Source organism: Staurois parvus, unplaced genomic scaffold (assembly GCF_062004578.1).
Source record: "Staurois parvus isolate SC_StPar_1 unplaced genomic scaffold, SC_StPar_1.0 ptg000662l, whole genome shotgun sequence".
Lineage (NCBI taxonomy): Eukaryota > Metazoa > Chordata > Amphibia > Anura > Ranidae > Staurois > Staurois parvus.
In genome coordinates this window covers 1,064,083-1,079,517 of record NW_028318458.1, presented here as the reverse complement: position 1 = coordinate 1,079,517, position 15,435 = coordinate 1,064,083, and the positions used below count along the sequence as shown (strand labels likewise).

Sequence of the window (15,435 nt, the reverse complement as noted above, 5' to 3'; positions counted from 1 at the left end):
TATGCCCTCCACCATTTTCCTCAGGAGCCGAAATCGCCAACTCTGCATCTAACAGAGCTTGCAACATACACTGTCTACTCACCCTGGAAAAAAACACATGCATTTTCCACACATCCACCATGTCACGGGCTTCACTCCCTTTCATCACACAGAAAGAAAACAGAACAGAGGATTCAAAAGGGCTTTTACAAAGGTGGGAAAAATGGGAAAAGTCCCCACCTTGTTGTCCTCCCTGATTTCAAAACGCTTTCTTTGCCTTTGAACAGCACGGGTACTTTAACTTCCCCCTTTCGCCGCTTTTCCTCACTGCATGATTACCGGTGGGAAATGATTTGTGCATGGATTTGGCTTCCTTGGAAAGAAGCCCAAAAGAAATAGCATTCCCTCCTATCTTTACCCGCAAACGTTGGACTCCCAGCCTTGACGTGGATTAGGCCCTTTTTAGCAACTGTGGGAAACTGGAGAAGGACCGCTTCTGAAATGGGCATTGAGTGTTTTTGCTTCACTTTGCTATGTTTCAAAGGCTTTTTAATAGTGTCTCTCAGCATCTTATAGAAGGAGTGGCGAAAAGCGGAAGAAAAGCAGCAACCTCTTTGAAATGAAAGGCCAGATTTCCAAAAGCAATTTCATATCAAGCCCAATAAGGCTTGTTGAAAGCAAGCACATGTGCCCCATTGCTCAGCACTTGGACAAGACAGGGAATGAAATTGAAGAGACAGAGAGGAATGTAAAGAGTTTTTGGTTTTTTTTTTTCAAAAAAAGAGTGAAAGATCTTTCTGGTCCTTCTCAGTTTCACCCTTTTCTCTTGGCACATGAAAAGCCGAGGCTCTTTGGCTTTGCCTTTAGTTCATGGTTTGCTCTCAGCGTATGATAACCACTGTGGATGTTGTTTCTTTGTAAGAATGTGCAATGATTTGTTTCTGTTTTATCTGCGGCACCAAAACTGGGTCCACCAGTCCTGCCATAGTGTAGGCCTTTGTTTTGTTTTGTTTTCCTTCCATGAAGGCAAGGTGGGGACGGAATATTCTTAATGTCGCCTGGGGTTTTCTTCGTTGATTTCATTGGGTTTTTATGACCGGTCAGTGATGACTGTGAGTGTTTGCAAGTTTTTAGTGTTCGCATGTCTTTCGACTCTTTGATAAATTGTCCTCAAAATGAGCGTAGAGAGAGGGAGGCAAAGCAGCAAGACCCGCTGGACTATGCGGGCAGATTTGTAAAGCAGTTGGAAGTAAAGCACTAGGGGTTGTTGAAGCAGAGCATGTATGTTGTGTTGCTTGGTACTTTGCCAACAAGGGAATGATTTGAGGTTGCAAGGGGAAAAGAGTTTGGCAGGTTTAAGCAGCAGGAGCAAGCGTGTCACTAAAATGTCTTGCATTTCCCATACCGGGAGTCGAACCCGGGCCGCCTGGGTGAAAACCAGGAATCCTAACCGCTAGACCATATGGGAAAACTGCCAAGGCTGCTGTGGGAGAAATAGAGAAAACCAAAGCGAGAAGAAAACTAGCACCGCCATGGTCTTCCAAGCGTGGTGGGCAGGGAGGACAAGTGCCCATCTTCCAGCACGCAGCCTCGTTAGCACAGTAGGTAGCGCGTCAGTCTCATAATCTGAAGGTCGTGAGTTCGATCCTCACACGAGGCACTCTTCTCTAGGCTTTTTCTGCCACTTGGAGTCCTTAATGGCTGAAAGCCGCTACTCTGCATCTTTCAAGCTTTGCAAGAAGCCATATCCAGGGAAAAGTCATCAGCAGCTCAAGCTTTCAAAGCTCCTTTGCCCTCCACCATTTTCCTCAGGAGCCGAAATCGCCAACTCTGCATCTAACAGAGCTTGCAACATACACTGTCTACTCACCCTGGAAAAAAACACATGCATTTTCCACACATCCACCATGTCACGGGCTTCACTCCCTTTCATCACACAGAAAGAAAACAGAACAGAGGATCCAAAAGGGCTTTTACAAAGGTGGGAAAAATGGGAAAAGTCCCCACCTTGTTGTCCTCCCTGATTTCAAAACGCTTTCTTTGCCTTTGAATAGCACGGGTACTTTAACTTCCCCCTTTTGCCGCTTTTCCTCACTGCATGATTACCGGTGGGAAATGATTTGTGCATGGATTTGGCTTCCTTGAAAAGAAGCCCAAAAGAAATAGCATTCCCTCCTATCTTTACCCGCAAACGTTGGACTCCCAGCCTTGACGTGGATTAGGCCCTTTTTAGCAACTGTGGGAAACTGGAGAAGGACCGCTTCTGAAATGGGCATTGAGTGTTTTTGCTTCACTTTGCTATGTTTCAAAGTCTTTTTAATAGTGTCTCTCAGCATCTTATAGAAGGAGTGGCGAAAAGCGGAAAAAAAGCAGCAACCTCTTTGAAATGAAAGGCCAGATTTCCAAAAGCAATTTCATATCAAGCCCAATAAGGCTTGTTGAAAGCAAGCACATGTGCCCCATTGCTCAGCACTTGGACAAGACAGGGAATGAAATTGAAGAGACAGAAAGGAATGTAAAGAGTTTTTGGTTGTTTTTTTTCAAAAAAAGAGTGAAAGATCTTTCTGGTCCTTCTCAGTTTCACCCTTTTCTCTTGGCACATGAAAAGCCGAGGCTCTTTGGCTTTGCCTTTAGTTCATGGTTTGCTCTCAGCGTATGATAACCACTGTGGATGTTGTTTCTTTGTAAGAATGTGCAATGATTTGTTTCTGTTTTATCTGCGGCACCAAAACTGGGTCCACCAGTCCTGCCATAGTGTAGGCCTTTGTTTTGTTTTGTTTTCCTTCCATGAAGGCAAGGTGGGGACGGAATATTCTTAATGTCGCCTGGGGTTTTCTTCGTTGATTTCATTGGGTTTTTATGACCGGTCAGTGATGACTGTGAGTGTTTGCAAGTTTTTAGTGTTCGCATGTCTTTCGACTCTTTGATAAATTGTCCTCAAAATGAGCGTAGAGAGAGGGAGGCAAAGCAGCAAGACCCGCTGGACTATGCGGGCAGATTTGTAAAGCAGTTGGAAGTAAAGCACTAGGGGTTGTTGAAGCAGAGTATGTATGTTGCGTTGCTTGGTACTTTGCCAACAAGGGAATGATTTGAGGTTGCAAGGGGAAAAGAGTTTGGCAGGTTTAAGCAGCAGGAGCAAGCGTGTCACTAAAACGGCTTGCATTTCCCATACCGGGAGTCGAACCCGGGCCGCCTGGGTGAAAACCAGGAATCCTAACCGCTAGACCATATGGGAAAACTGCCAAGGCTGCTGTGGGAGAAATAGAGAAAACCAAAGCGAGAAGAAAACTAGCACCGCCATGGTCTTCCAAGCGTGGTGGGCAGGGGGGACAAGTGCCCATCTTCCAGCACGCAGCCTCGTTAGCGCAGTAGGTAGCGCGTCAGTCTCATAATCTGAAGGTCGTGAGTTCGATCCTCAGACGGGGCACTCTTCTCTAGGCTTTTTCTGCCACTTGGAGTCCTTAATGGCTGAAAGCCGCTACTCTGCATCTTTCAAGCTTTGCAAGAAGCCATATCCAGGGAAAAGTCATCAGCAGCTCAAGCTTTCAAAGCTCCTATGCCCTCCACCATTTTCCTCAGGAGCCGAAATCGCCAACTCTGCATCTAACAGAGCTTGCAACATACACTGTCTACTCACCCTGGAAAAAAACACATGCATTTTCCACACATCCACCATGTCACGGGCTTCACTCCCTTTCATCACACAGAAAGAAAACAGAACAGAGGATTCAAAAGGGCTTTTACAAAGGTGGGAAAAATGGGAAAAGTCCCCACCTTGTTGTCCTCCCTGATTTCAAAACGCTTTCTTTGCCTTTGAACAGCACGGGTACTTTAACTTCCCCCTTTCGCCGCTTTTCCTCACTGCATGATTACCGGTGGGAAATGATTTGTGCATGGATTTGGCTTCCTTGGAAAGAAGCCCAAAAGAAATAGCATTCCCTCCTATCTTTACCCGCAAACGTTGGACTCCCAGCCTTGACGTGGATTAGGCCCTTTTTAGCAACTGTGGGAAACTGGAGAAGGACCGCTTCTGAAATGGGCATTGAGTGTTTTTGCTTCACTTTGCTATGTTTCAAAGGCTTTTTAATAGTGTCTCTCAGCATCTTATAGAAGGAGTGGCGAAAAGCGGAAGAAAAGCAGCAACCTCTTTGAAATGAAAGGCCAGATTTCCAAAAGCAATTTCATATCAAGCCCAATAAGGCTTGTTGAAAGCAAGCACATGTGCCCCATTGCTCAGCACTTGGACAAGACAGGGAATGAAATTGAAGAGACAGAGAGGAATGTAAAGAGTTTTTGGTTTTTTTTTTTCAAAAAAAGAGTGAAAGATCTTTCTGGTCCTTCTCAGTTTCACCCTTTTCTCTTGGCACATGAAAAGCCGAGGCTCTTTGGCTTTGCCTTTAGTTCATGGTTTGCTCTCAGCGTATGATAACCACTGTGGATGTTGTTTCTTTGTAAGAATGTGCAATGATTTGTTTCTGTTTTATCTGCGGCACCAAAACTGGGTCCACCAGTCCTGCCATAGTGTAGGCCTTTGTTTTGTTTTGTTTTCCTTCCATGAAGGCAAGGTGGGGACGGAATATTCTTAATGTCGCCTGGGGTTTTCTTCGTTGATTTCATTGGGTTTTTATGACCGGTCAGTGATGACTGTGAGTGTTTGCAAGTTTTTAGTGTTCGCATGTGTTTCGACTCTTTGATAAATTGTCCTCAAAATGAGCGTAGAGAGAGGGAGGCAAAGCAGCAAGACCCGCTGGACTATGCGGGCAGATTTGTAAAGCAGTTGGAAGTAAAGCACTAGGGGTTGTTGAAGCAGAGCATGTATGTTGCGTTGCTTGGTACTTTGCCAACAAGGGAATGATTTGAGGTTGCAAGGGGAAAAGAGTTTGGCAGGTTTAAGCAGCAGGAGCAAGCGTGTCACTAAAATGTCTTGCATTTCCCATACCGGGAGTCGAACCCGGGCCGCCTGGGTGAAAACCAGGAATCCTAACCGCTAGACCATATGGGAAAACTGCCAAGGCTGCTGTGGGAGAAATAGAGAAAACCAAAGCGAGAAGAAAACTAGCACCGCCATGGTCTTCCAAGCGTGGTGGGCAGGGGGGACAAGTGCCCATCTTCCAGCACGCAGCCTCGTTAGCGCAGTAGGTAGCGCGTCAGTCTCATAATCTGAAGGTCGTGAGTTCGATCCTCACACGAGGCACTCTTCTCTAGGCTTTTTCTGCCACTTGGAGTCCTTAATGGCTGAAAGCCGCTACTCTGCATCTTTCAAGCTTTGCAAGAAGCCATATCCAGGGAAAAGTCATCAGCAGCTCAAGCTTTCAAAGCTCCTTTGCCCTCCACCATTTTCCTCAGGAGCCGAAATCGCCAACTCTGCATCTAACAGAGCTTGCAACATACACTGTCTACTCACCCTGGAAAAAAACACATGCATTTTCCACACATCCACCATGTCACGGGCTTCACTCCCTTTCATCACACAGAAAGAAAACAGAACAGAGGATCCAAAAGGGCTTTTACAAAGGTGGGAAAAATGGGAAAAGTCCCCACCTTGTTGTCCTCCCTGATTTCAAAACGCTTTCTTTGCCTTTGAATAGCACGGGTACTTTAACTTCCCCCTTTTGCCGCTTTTCCTCACTGCATGATTACCGGTGGGAAATGATTTGTGCATGGATTTGGCTTCCTTGAAAAGAAGCCCAAAAGAAATAGCATTCCCTCCTATCTTTACCCGCAAACGTTGGACTCCCAGCCTTGACGTGGATTAGGCCCTTTTTAGCAACTGTGGGAAACTGGAGAAGGACCGCTTCTGAAATGGGCATTGAGTGTTTTTGCTTCACTTTGCTATGTTTCAAAGTCTTTTTAATAGTGTCTCTCAGCATCTTATAGAAGGAGTGGCGAAAAGCGGAAAAAAAGCAGCAACCTCTTTGAAATGAAAGGCCAGATTTCCAAAAGCAATTTCATATCAAGCCCAATAAGGCTTGTTGAAAGCAAGCACATGTGCCCCATTGCTCAGCACTTGGACAAGACAGGGAATGAAATTGAAGAGACAGAAAGGAATGTAAAGAGTTTTTGGTTGTTTTTTTTCAAAAAAAGAGTGAAAGATCTTTCTGGTCCTTCTCAGTTTCACCCTTTTCTCTTGGCACATGAAAAGCCGAGGCTCTTTGGCTTTGCCTTTAGTTCATGGTTTGCTCTCAGCGTATGATAACCACTGTGGATGTTGTTTCTTTGTAAGAATGTGCAATGATTTGTTTCTGTTTTATCTGCGGCACCAAAACTGGGTCCACCAGTCCTGCCATAGTGTAGGCCTTTGTTTTGTTTTGTTTTCCTTCCATGAAGGCAAGGTGGGGACGGAATATTCTTAATGTCGCCTGGGGTTTTCTTCGTTGATTTCATTGGGTTTTTATGACCGGTCAGTGATGACTGTGAGTGTTTGCAAGTTTTTAGTGTTCGCATGTCTTTCGACTCTTTGATAAATTGTCCTCAAAATGAGCGTAGAGAGAGGGAGGCAAAGCAGCAAGACCCGCTGGACTATGCGGGCAGATTTGTAAAGCAGTTGGAAGTAAAGCACTAGGGGTTGTTGAAGCAGAGTATGTATGTTGCGTTGCTTGGTACTTTGCCAACAAGGGAATGATTTGAGGTTGCAAGGGGAAAAGAGTTTGGCAGGTTTAAGCAGCAGGAGCAAGCGTGTCACTAAAACGGCTTGCATTTCCCATACCGGGAGTCGAACCCGGGCCGCCTGGGTGAAAACCAGGAATCCTAACCGCTAGACCATATGGGAAAACTGCCAAGGCTGCTGTGGGAGAAATAGAGAAAACCAAAGCGAGAAGAAAACTAGCACCGCCATGGTCTTCCAAGCGTGGTGGGCAGGGGGGACAAGTGCCCATCTTCCAGCACGCAGCCTCGTTAGCGCAGTAGGTAGCGCGTCAGTCTCATAATCTGAAGGTCGTGAGTTCGATCCTCAGACGGGGCACTCTTCTCTAGGCTTTTTCTGCCACTTGGAGTCCTTAATGGCTGAAAGCCGCTACTCTGCATCTTTCAAGCTTTGCAAGAAGCCATATCCAGGGAAAAGTCATCAGCAGCTCAAGCTTTCAAAGCTCCTATGCCCTCCACCATTTTCCTCAGGAGCCGAAATCGCCAACTCTGCATCTAACAGAGCTTGCAACATACACTGTCTACTCACCCTGGAAAAAAACACATGCATTTTCCACACATCCACCATGTCACGGGCTTCACTCCCTTTCATCACACAGAAAGAAAACAGAACAGAGGATTCAAAAGGGCTTTTACAAAGGTGGGAAAAATGGGAAAAGTCCCCACCTTGTTGTCCTCCCTGATTTCAAAACGCTTTCTTTGCCTTTGAACAGCACGGGTACTTTAACTTCCCCCTTTCGCCGCTTTTCCTCACTGCATGATTACCGGTGGGAAATGATTTGTGCATGGATTTGGCTTCCTTGGAAAGAAGCCCAAAAGAAATAGCATTCCCTCCTATCTTTACCCGCAAACGTTGGACTCCCAGCCTTGACGTGGATTAGGCCCTTTTTAGCAACTGTGGGAAACTGGAGAAGGACCGCTTCTGAAATGGGCATTGAGTGTTTTTGCTTCACTTTGCTATGTTTCAAAGGCTTTTTAATAGTGTCTCTCAGCATCTTATAGAAGGAGTGGCGAAAAGCGGAAGAAAAGCAGCAACCTCTTTGAAATGAAAGGCCAGATTTCCAAAAGCAATTTCATATCAAGCCCAATAAGGCTTGTTGAAAGCAAGCACATGTGCCCCATTGCTCAGCACTTGGACAAGACAGGGAATGAAATTGAAGAGACAGAGAGGAATGTAAAGAGTTTTTGGTTTTTTTTTTTCAAAAAAAGAGTGAAAGATCTTTCTGGTCCTTCTCAGTTTCACCCTTTTCTCTTGGCACATGAAAAGCCGAGGCTCTTTGGCTTTGCCTTTAGTTCATGGTTTGCTCTCAGCGTATGATAACCACTGTGGATGTTGTTTCTTTGTAAGAATGTGCAATGATTTGTTTCTGTTTTATCTGCGGCACCAAAACTGGGTCCACCAGTCCTGCCATAGTGTAGGCCTTTGTTTTGTTTTGTTTTCCTTCCATGAAGGCAAGGTGGGGACGGAATATTCTTAATGTCGCCTGGGGTTTTCTTCGTTGATTTCATTGGGTTTTTATGACCGGTCAGTGATGACTGTGAGTGTTTGCAAGTTTTTAGTGTTCGCATGTGTTTCGACTCTTTGATAAATTGTCCTCAAAATGAGCGTAGAGAGAGGGAGGCAAAGCAGCAAGACCCGCTGGACTATGCGGGCAGATTTGTAAAGCAGTTGGAAGTAAAGCACTAGGGGTTGTTGAAGCAGAGCATGTATGTTGCGTTGCTTGGTACTTTGCCAACAAGGGAATGATTTGAGGTTGCAAGGGGAAAAGAGTTTGGCAGGTTTAAGCAGCAGGAGCAAGCGTGTCACTAAAATGTCTTGCATTTCCCATACCGGGAGTCGAACCCGGGCCGCCTGGGTGAAAACCAGGAATCCTAACCGCTAGACCATATGGGAAAACTGCCAAGGCTGCTGTGGGAGAAATAGAGAAAACCAAAGCGAGAAGAAAACTAGCACCGCCATGGTCTTCCAAGCGTGGTGGGCAGGGGGGACAAGTGCCCATCTTCCAGCACGCAGCCTCGTTAGCGCAGTAGGTAGCGCGTCAGTCTCATAATCTGAAGGTCGTGAGTTCGATCCTCACACGAGGCACTCTTCTCTAGGCTTTTTCTGCCACTTGGAGTCCTTAATGGCTGAAAGCCGCTACTCTGCATCTTTCAAGCTTTGCAAGAAGCCATATCCAGGGAAAAGTCATCAGCAGCTCAAGCTTTCAAAGCTCCTTTGCCCTCCACCATTTTCCTCAGGAGCCGAAATCGCCAACTCTGCATCTAACAGAGCTTGCAACATACACTGTCTACTCACCCTGGAAAAAAACACATGCATTTTCCACACATCCACCATGTCACGGGCTTCACTCCCTTTCATCACACAGAAAGAAAACAGAACAGAGGATTCAAAAGGGCTTTTACAAAGGTGGGAAAAATGGGAAAAGTCCCCACCTTGTTGTCCTCCCTGATTTCAAAACGCTTTCTTTGCCTTTGAACAGCACGGGTACTTTAACTTCCCCCTTTCGCCGCTTTACCTCACTGCATGATTACCGGTGGGAAATGATTTGTGCATGGATTTGGCTTCCTTGGAAAGAAGCCCAAAAGAAATAGCATTCCCTCCTATCTTTACCCGCAAACGTTGGACTCCCAGCCTTGACGTGGATTAGGCCCTTTTTAGCAACTGTGGGAAACTGGAGAAGGACCGCTTCTGAAATGGGCATTGAGTGTTTTTGCTTCACTTTGCTATGTTTCAAAGGCTTTTTAATAGTGTCTCTCAGCATCTTATAGAAGGAGTGGCAAAAAGCGGAAGAAAAGCAGCAACCTCTTTGAAATGAAAGGCCAGATTTCCAAAAGCAATTTCATATCAAGCCCAATAAGGCTTGTTGAAAGCAAGCACATGTGCCCCATTGCTCAGCACTTGGACAAGACAGGGAATGAAATTGAAGAGACAGAGAGGAATGTAAAGAGTTTTTGGTTTTTTTTTTTCAAAAAAAGAGTGAAAGATCTTTCTGGTCCTTCTCAGTTTCACCCTTTTCTCTTGGCACATGAAAAGCCGAGGCTCTTTGGCTTTGCCTTTAGTTCATGGTTTGCTCTCAGCGTATGATAACCACTGTGGATGTTGTTTCTTTGTAAGAATGTGCAATGATTTGTTTCTGTTTTATCTGCGGCACCAAAACTGGGTCCACCAGTCCTGCCATAGTGTAGGCCTTTGTTTTGTTTTGTTTTCCTTCCATGAAGGCAAGGTGGGGACGGAATATTCTTAATGTCGCCTGGGGTTTTCTTCGTTGATTTCATTGGGTTTTTATGACCGGTCAGTGATGACTGTGAGTGTTTGCAAGTTTTTAGTCTTCGCATGTCTTTCGACTCTTTGATAAATTGTCCTCAAAATGAGCGTAGAGAGAGGGAGGCAAAGAAGCAAGACCCGCTGGACTATGCGGGCAGATTTGTAAAGCAGTTGGAAGTAAAGCACTAGGGGTTGTTGAAGCAGAGCATGTATGTTGCGTTGCTTGGTACTTTGCCAACAAGGGAATGATTTGAGGTTGCAAGGGGAAAAGAGTTTGGCAGGTTTAAGCAGCAGGAGCAAGCGTGTCACTAAAACGGCTTGCATTTCCCATACCGGGAGTCGAACCCGGGCCGCCTGGGTGAAAACCAGGAATCCTAACCGCTAGACCATATGGGAAAACTGCCAAGGCTGCTGTGGGAGAAATAGAGAAAACCAAAGCGAGAAGAAAACTAGCACCGCCATGGTCTTTCAAGCGTGGTGGGCAGGGGGGACAAGTGCCCATCTTCCAGCACGCAGCCTCGTTAGCGCAGTAGGTAGCGCGTCAGTCTCATAATCTGAAGGTCGTGAGTTCGATCCTCACACGGGGCACTCTTCTCTAGGCTTTTTCTGCCACTTGGAGTCCTTAATGGCTGAAAGCCGCTACTCTGCATCTTTCAAGCTTTGCAAGAAGCCATATCCAGGGAAAAGTCATCAGCAGCTCAAGCTTTCAAAGCTCCTATGCCCTCCACCATTTTCCTCAGGAGCCGAAATCGCCAACTCTGCATCTAACAGAGCTTGCAAAATACACTGTCTACTCACCCTGGAAAAAAACACATGCATTTTCCACACATCCACCATGTCACGGGCTTCACTCCCTTTCATCACACAGAAAGAAAACAGAACAGAGGATTCAAAAGGGCTTTTACAAAGGTGGGAAAAATGGGAAAAGTCCCCACCTTGTTGTCCTCCCTGATTTCAAAACGCTTTCTTTGCCTTTGAACAGCACGGGTACTTTAACTTCCCCCTTTCGCCGCTTTTCCTCACTGCATGATTACCGGTGGGAAATGATTTGTGCATGGATTTGGCTTCCTTGGAAAGAAGCCCAAAAGAAATAGCATTCCCTCCTATCTTTACCCGCAAACGTTGGACTCCCAGCCTTGACGTGGATTAGGCCCTTTTTAGCAACTGTGGGAAACTGGAGAAGGACCGCTTCTGAAATGGGCATTGAGTGTTTTTGCTTCACTTTGCTATGTTTCAAAGGCTTTTTAATAGTGTCTCTCAGCATCTTATAGAAGGAGTGGCAAAAAGCGGAAGAAAAGCAGCAACCTCTTTGAAATGAAAGGCCAGATTTCCAAAAGCAATTTCATATCAAGCCCAATAAGGCTTGTTGAAAGCAAGCACATGTGCCCCATTGCTCAGCACTTGGACAAGACAGGGAATGAAATTGAAGAGACAGAGAGGAATGTAAAGAGTTTTTGGTTTTTTTTTTTCAAAAAAAGAGTGAAAGATCTTTCTGGTCCTTCTCAGTTTCACCCTTTTCTCTTGGCACATGAAAAGCCGAGGCTCTTTGGCTTTGCCTTTAGTTCATGGTTTGCTCTCAGCGTATGATAACCACTGTGGATGTTGTTTCTTTGTAAGAATGTGCAATGATTTGTTTCTGTTTTATCTGCGGCACCAAAACTGGGTCCACCAGTCCTGCCATAGTGTAGGCCTTTGTTTTGTTTTGTTTTCCTTCCATGAAGGCAAGGTGGGGACGGAATATTCTTAATGTCGCCTGGGGTTTTCTTCGTTGATTTCATTGGGTTTTTATGACCGGTCAGTGATGACTGTGAGTGTTTGCAAGTTTTTAGTCTTCGCATGTGTTTCGACTCTTTGATAAATTGTCCTCAAAATGAGCGTAGAGAGAGGGAGGCAAAGAAGCAAGACCCGCTGGACTATGCGGGCAGATTTGTAAAGCAGTTGGAAGTAAAGCACTAGGGGTTGTTGAAGCAGAGCATGTATGTTGCGTTGCTTGGTACTTTGCCAACAAGGGAATGATTTGAGGTTGCAAGGGGAAAAGAGTTTGGCAGGTTTAAGCAGCAGGAGCAAGCGTGTCACTAAAATGTCTTGCATTTCCCATACTGGGAGTCCAACCCGGGCCGCCTGGGTGAAAACCAGGAATCCTAACCGCTAGACCATATGGGAAAACTGCCAAGGCTGCTGTGGGAGAAATAGAGAAAACCAAAGCGAGAAGAAAACTAGCACCGCCATGGTCTTCCAAGCGTGGTGAGCAGGGGGGACAAGTGCCCATCTTCCAGCACGCAGCCTCGTTAGCGCAGTAGGTAGCGCGTCAGTCTCATAATCTGAAGGTCGTGAGTTCGATCCTCACACGGGGCACTCTTCTCTAGGCTTTTTCTGCCACTTGGAGTCCTTAATGGCTGAAAGCCGCTACTCTGCATCTTTCAAGCTTTGCAAGAAGCCATATCCAGGGAAAAGTCATCAGCAGCTCAAGCTTTCAAAGCTCCTTTGCCCTCCACCATTTTCCTCAGGAGCCGAAATCGCCAACTCTGCATCTAACAGAGCTTGCAACATACACTGTCTACTCACCCTGGAAAAAAACACATGCATTTTCCACACATCCACCATGTCACGGGCTTCACTCCCTTTCATCACACAGAAAGAAAACAGAACAGAGGATTCAAAAGGGCTTTTACAAAGGTGGGAAAAATGGGAAAAGTCCCCACCTTGTTGTCCTCCCTGATTTCAAAACGCTTTCTTTGCCTTTGAACAGCACGGGTACTTTAACTTCCCCCTTTCGCCGCTTTTCCTCACTGCATGATTACCGGTGGGAAATGATTTGTGCATGGATTTGGCTTCCTTGGAAAGAAGCCCAAAAGAAATAGCATTCCCTCCTATCTTTACCCGCAAACGTTGGACTCCCAGCCTTGACGTGGATTAGGCCCTTTTTAGCAACTGTGGGAAACTGGAGAAGGACCGCTTCTGAAATGGGCATTGAGTGTTTTTGCTTCACTTTGCTATGTTTCAAAGGCTTTTTAATAGTGTCTCTCAGCATCTTATAGAAGGAGTGGCGAAAAGCGGAAGAAAAGCAGCAACCTCTTTGAAATGAAAGGCCAGATTTCCAAAAGCAATTTCATATCAAGCCCAATAAGGCTTGTTGAAAGCAAGCACATGTGCCCCATTGCTCAGCACTTGGACAAGACAGGGAATGAAATTGAAGAGACAGAGAGGAATGTAAAGAGTTTTTGGTTTTTTTTTTTCAAAAAAAGAGTGAAAGATCTTTCTGGTCCTTCTCAGTTTCACCCTTTTCTCTTGGCACATGAAAAGCCGAGGCTCTTTGGCTTTGCCTTTAGTTCATGGTTTGCTCTCAGCGTATGATAACCACTGTGGATGTTGTTTCTTTGTAAGAATGTGCAATGATTTGTTTCTGTTTTATCTGCGGCACCAAAACTGGGTCCACCAGTCCTGCCATAGTGTAGGCCTTTGTTTTGTTTTGTTTTCCTTCCATGAAGGCAAGGTGGGGACGGAATATTCTTAATGTCGCCTGGGGTTTTCTTCGTTGATTTCATTGGGTTTTTATGACCGGTCAGTGATGACTGTGAGTGTTTGCAAGTTTTTAGTGTTCGCATGTCTTTCGACTCTTTGATAAATTGTCCTCAAAATGAGCGTAGAGAGAGGGAGGCAAAGCAGCAAGACCCGCTGGACTATGCGGGCAGATTTGTAAAGCAGTTGGAAGTAAAGCACTAGGGGTTGTTGAAGCAGAGCATGTACAGTTGTGGCCAAAATTATTCAACCCCCACTGAAATTGAGTGTTTTGGCCAGTTTGACATTGCTTTTGATCATTCAGTCATCTTGCTTACATTTACATTAAAGAGGCACTTGTAGGTCAGACAAATATAACATAACAGTTATAATGAAATAACCACAAATGTCTTTTCTGTGCTCACAGCATTATCAGTTTTATTCAACCCCCAAGTGACATTCAATCTTAGTACTTAGTACAGCATCCTTTTACAGTTATAACAGCTTTTAAACGTGAAGCATAGCTTGACACAAGTGTCTTGCAGCGATCTACGGGTATCTTCGCCCATTCTTCATGGGCAAAGGCCTCCAGTTCAGTCACATTCTTAGGCTTGCGCACTGCAACTGCTTTCTTTAAGTCCCACCAGAGGTTCTCAATCGGATTTAAGTCTGGTGACTGCGATGGCCACTCCAAAATGTTCCAGCCTTTCCTCTGCAACCATGCTCTAGTGGACTTGGAGGTATGCTTGGGATCATTGTCCTGTTGAAAGGTCCAACGTCTCCCAAGCCTCAGGTGTGTGACGGACTGCATCACGTTTCCATCCAATATCTCCTGGTACTGAAGAGAATTCATGGTACCTTGCACACGCTGAAGCTTCCCTGTACCTGCAGAAGCAAAACAGCCCCAAAGCATGATTGACCCTCCACCATGCTTCACAGTAGGCAAGGTGTTCTTTTCATCATAGGCCTTGTTCTTCCTCCTCCAAACATAGCGTTGATCCATGGGCCCAAACAGTTCTAATTTTGTTTCATCAGTCCACAGAACACTATCCCACAACTTTTGTGGTTTGTCCACATGGCTTTTGGCATACTGCAGTCGACTCTTCTTATTCTTTGGAGACAGCAAGGGGGTACGCCTGGGAGTTCTGGCACGGAGGCCTTCATTACGCAGTGTGCGTCTTATTGTCTGGGCTGAAACTTCTGTACCCACATCTGACAAATCTTTTCTCAGTTCCTCAGCAGTCACACGGGGACTTCTCTCCACTCTACGCTTCAGGTAGCGCACAGCAGTCGAAGTCAGCATCTTCTTTCTGCCACGACCAGGTAGCGTTTCAACAGTGCCCTTTGCCTTGAATTTGCGAATGATGCTTCCTAAGGTGTCTCTTGGTATGTTTAACATCTTTGCAATCTTCTTATAGCCATTGCCCTTCCTGTGAAGAGAAATCACCTCTTCTCTTGTCTTCCTGGACCATTCTCTTGCCTTCACCATGTTTGTAACCACACCAGTAAATGTCTAGAAGGAGCTGAGTATCACAGTCATTTTAAAGCTGCCTAATTGGTGCTTATTATGCTTGATTGCTGCTCGGTGACATCCACAGGTGTTTTCAATACCTGATGGAAAGCACCTGTATGAACCTCTGTTCTTCAGAGTGGTAGTCTTTAAGGGGTTGAATAATTGTGGCAATGAAGAAACCACATAAGAACCATTTACTACTGTATTACATAAACAATTGATGTCATTTTAGTTGCATTTGGGTAGTTACAACGTCCTTGTAGGATTTGATTCTGAATACAATTCCAAATGTACACTATAGTCCCTAAACCCCTTTACAGCATTGGGGGTTGAATAATTTTGGCCACAACTGTATGTTGCGTTGCTTGGTACTTTGCCAACAAGGGAATGATTTGAGGTTGCAAGGGGAAAAGAGTTTGGCAGGTTTAAGCAGCAGGAGCAAGCGTGTCACTAAAACGGCTTGCATTTCCCATACCGGGAGTCGAACCCGGGCCGCCTGGGTGAAAACCAGGAATCCTAACCGCTAGACCATATGGGA

General features: G+C 45.6%; 14 non-coding genes across 14 annotated transcripts; 7 read left to right on the top strand and 7 right to left on the bottom strand.

The window, feature by feature from the left end:
* Nucleotides 1–1,375: 1,375 nt before the first annotated feature.
* TRNAE-UUC (transfer RNA glutamic acid (anticodon UUC)) lies at nucleotides 1,376–1,447 on the bottom strand. The gene has a single exon. It is a non-coding gene; the product is annotated as a tRNA-Glu (tRNA).
* Nucleotides 1,448–1,566: 119 nt separating this feature from the next.
* On the top strand, nucleotides 1,567–1,639 carry TRNAM-CAU (transfer RNA methionine (anticodon CAU)). Its single transcript has one exon. It is a non-coding gene; the product is annotated as a tRNA-Met (tRNA).
* Nucleotides 1,640–3,142: 1,503 nt separating this feature from the next.
* Nucleotides 3,143–3,214, bottom strand: TRNAE-UUC (transfer RNA glutamic acid (anticodon UUC)). The gene has a single exon. It is a non-coding gene; the product is annotated as a tRNA-Glu (tRNA).
* A 119-nt stretch (nucleotides 3,215–3,333) lies between these two features.
* On the top strand, nucleotides 3,334–3,406 carry TRNAM-CAU (transfer RNA methionine (anticodon CAU)). The gene has a single exon. It is a non-coding gene; the product is annotated as a tRNA-Met (tRNA).
* Nucleotides 3,407–4,909: 1,503 nt separating this feature from the next.
* TRNAE-UUC (transfer RNA glutamic acid (anticodon UUC)) lies at nucleotides 4,910–4,981 on the bottom strand. The gene has a single exon. It is a non-coding gene; the product is annotated as a tRNA-Glu (tRNA).
* Nucleotides 4,982–5,100: 119 nt separating this feature from the next.
* Nucleotides 5,101–5,173, top strand: TRNAM-CAU (transfer RNA methionine (anticodon CAU)). Its single transcript has one exon. It is a non-coding gene; the product is annotated as a tRNA-Met (tRNA).
* Nucleotides 5,174–6,676: 1,503 nt separating this feature from the next.
* On the bottom strand, nucleotides 6,677–6,748 carry TRNAE-UUC (transfer RNA glutamic acid (anticodon UUC)). The gene has a single exon. It is a non-coding gene; the product is annotated as a tRNA-Glu (tRNA).
* A 119-nt stretch (nucleotides 6,749–6,867) lies between these two features.
* On the top strand, nucleotides 6,868–6,940 carry TRNAM-CAU (transfer RNA methionine (anticodon CAU)). The gene has a single exon. It is a non-coding gene; the product is annotated as a tRNA-Met (tRNA).
* Nucleotides 6,941–8,443: 1,503 nt separating this feature from the next.
* On the bottom strand, nucleotides 8,444–8,515 carry TRNAE-UUC (transfer RNA glutamic acid (anticodon UUC)). The gene has a single exon. It is a non-coding gene; the product is annotated as a tRNA-Glu (tRNA).
* Nucleotides 8,516–8,634: 119 nt separating this feature from the next.
* On the top strand, nucleotides 8,635–8,707 carry TRNAM-CAU (transfer RNA methionine (anticodon CAU)). The gene has a single exon. It is a non-coding gene; the product is annotated as a tRNA-Met (tRNA).
* Nucleotides 8,708–10,210: 1,503 nt separating this feature from the next.
* On the bottom strand, nucleotides 10,211–10,282 carry TRNAE-UUC (transfer RNA glutamic acid (anticodon UUC)). Its single transcript has one exon. It is a non-coding gene; the product is annotated as a tRNA-Glu (tRNA).
* A 119-nt stretch (nucleotides 10,283–10,401) lies between these two features.
* Nucleotides 10,402–10,474, top strand: TRNAM-CAU (transfer RNA methionine (anticodon CAU)). Its single transcript has one exon. It is a non-coding gene; the product is annotated as a tRNA-Met (tRNA).
* Nucleotides 10,475–12,168: 1,694 nt separating this feature from the next.
* On the top strand, nucleotides 12,169–12,241 carry TRNAM-CAU (transfer RNA methionine (anticodon CAU)). Its single transcript has one exon. It is a non-coding gene; the product is annotated as a tRNA-Met (tRNA).
* Nucleotides 12,242–15,363: 3,122 nt separating this feature from the next.
* On the bottom strand, nucleotides 15,364–15,435 carry TRNAE-UUC (transfer RNA glutamic acid (anticodon UUC)). The gene has a single exon. It is a non-coding gene; the product is annotated as a tRNA-Glu (tRNA).